Source organism: Furipterus horrens, unplaced genomic scaffold (genome assembly GCF_987537825.1).
Source record: "Furipterus horrens unplaced genomic scaffold, mFurHor1.1.pri manual_scaffold_2, whole genome shotgun sequence".
NCBI classification, from domain to species: Eukaryota; Metazoa; Chordata; class Mammalia; order Chiroptera; family Furipteridae; genus Furipterus; species Furipterus horrens.
Genome location: NW_028327172.1, coordinates 158657459 through 158659795, shown reverse-complemented (window position 1 = coordinate 158659795; position 2337 = coordinate 158657459).

Here is a 2337-nt window from a genome sequence, read left to right as displayed (position 1 = left end):
ATGAGCAAAATATAAACCTGTGTTATTTGAAGTCATTAGAATTTGGAGGTTATTGTTATGTAGTCTAATCTAGTGGGACCTGACTAATATGCTTTATTACTCCTATATTTCACATCACTGAAAGACTCCTGAGAATATTTTATTGATATTGGGCTACATTTTATAAAGTTCCAAATCTGTTTAATGATGAACATATTCTGGGTCAATATCATTTGGATTTATAATCCTAGATGTAATGAGAAAAAAGGTTGGGAATGAGAAAAACTAGATTCCAGTCCTGGTGACATCACTTGTCAAGGTTCAGACTAGGATAACCCACAAAGCATCCTATAGCTTCAATCACATTATTTGTTAAATAAGAACAGTAATTACTACAGTAACACTGAAGATAATTGTTAAAGAGATTAAATTAGATATGTAATACTACTTTATCTGTTATAAATACATACATACAAATATAAATGTTTATTTTTCTTATTAGAATCTTAACATGAGAAAGGTTTTTAAAAGCCATATACAGATCTTTAACTTTAAAGAGAAATGCCAGGTAAGGGAAGGAATGAGAAGAAAAGAAATTATTTTCACTTTTATAAAACTTTACTAAAGCTCCTATTACATCTAAGATTATAAGCCCAAATAATATTGACCCAGAATATGTTCATCATTAAAGATGTGGAACTTTATAAAATATAGCCCAATATTAATAAAATGTTCTCAGGAGCCTTTCAGTGATGTCTTTTATATTTTCAATGAAGAAAGTAATCATATAGGTAAAACTCTATTAACAAATTACTTATTTTCATTTTATTATTTTTTTAATGTGTTTTATTGATTATAATATTACATTTGTGCCAATTTCCCTTCCCTCTGCTCCCCTCCACCTGGTGGCCCCCCTCCCTCCAGTTGTCCCCCCCTTTTAGACCATGTCCATTAGTTGTGCATACAGTTCTTCTCAACCTCTCTCTGTCTATTCCATTCCCTCCTACCATGATCCTTAATTCCTATATCATCTCCCTCCCTCTCCCCATTCCCCCTCCCTGTTGACCTCCCCCCAATATGTTCCCCGTACCTATAGTTCTTTTTCCACTCTTGTTGCCTGTTTAGTTTGCCTTTGTTTCAATTCCCTAGCTTCTGTTGTTTCTTGTGATGCAGTTTTCATTTTAGATTTCATTGTCTTGATCCTCCTTTTTCTAAACCAGTCCCTTTAACATCTCATATAACAGTGGTTTGGATCTAATGAACTCTTTCAGTTTTATTTTGTCCTGGAAACACTTTCTCTGTCCTTCTATTCTGAATGACAATTTCGCTGGATAGAGTATTCGTGGTTGTAGGTTTTGGATTTTCATTACTTTGAATATTTCTTGCCAGTCCCTTCTTGCCTGCAGGGTCTCCTTTGAGAAGTCAGCTGATAGTCTAATTGGGACCCCTTTGTACATAATTCTTTTCTTCTCTCTTGCTGCTTTTAAGATTCTCTCTTTATCTTTAATTTTTGACATTTTGATTATAATGTGTCTTGGAGTGGTTCTCCCTGGGTCCAGTTTTTTTGGAACTCTCTGTGCTTCCTGGACCTGTAAGTCTATTTCCTTCCCCAAGTCTGGGAAGTTCTCCTTTATTATATTTTCACTCAATTTTTCAAGTTCTAGTTCATCTTCCTCGCTCTCTGGCAAACCAATGATTCTTATGTTGGGCCTTTTATAGCTGTCCCAGAGGTTTCTGATCCTCTCATCGTTGCTTCCCATTTCCTCTCTCTGCATTGGTTGACTGCTTGTTCCTTCTCCATATTCCAGTTTGTTGAAATGAACTCTGGATTTTTTTTCCTCACCATCTGTCTCGTATGTGGTTTTGTTCCTTTCGTTATGAGTGTTTTTCGCTTCTTTCTCATCTTTTTCCTGCTCTTTTGTGAATTCTGTAAGCCACCTGATAACAATGGCCCAGAACTGAGCATCTGACAGGTTTCTTATCTGTTCATCTGTCAGGTTCTCCATCTGTTGCCTGGTGAGCTGTGCCACTGGGATTTCTATGGTTGTCTGCCTCATTTTGACAGATGCGTTTTGTTTTCTTGGGCCGGCTGTAGGGGGCAGTGCCTGTGTACTCGTAATGACCCAGCGGCCGGCGCCTGTCCGCGACCTATTTCGCAGCCCTGTGGCGCTTTCTTTGGGGGCGGGGGTCCAAGATGGATTCACACAGTTATTCCGCTAGGAGACCGGGATCCGTCCTCCCGCCCCCCTGGGCCTCACTGTTCAAGGCGATGTGGTGGCTGCTTTCCCCAGAGTTGGGGTCGCGAGCTGCCGGGGGTTCGACTGCAGCCGGGGTTGTTCTCCCCGCCGCTGTCCCAGG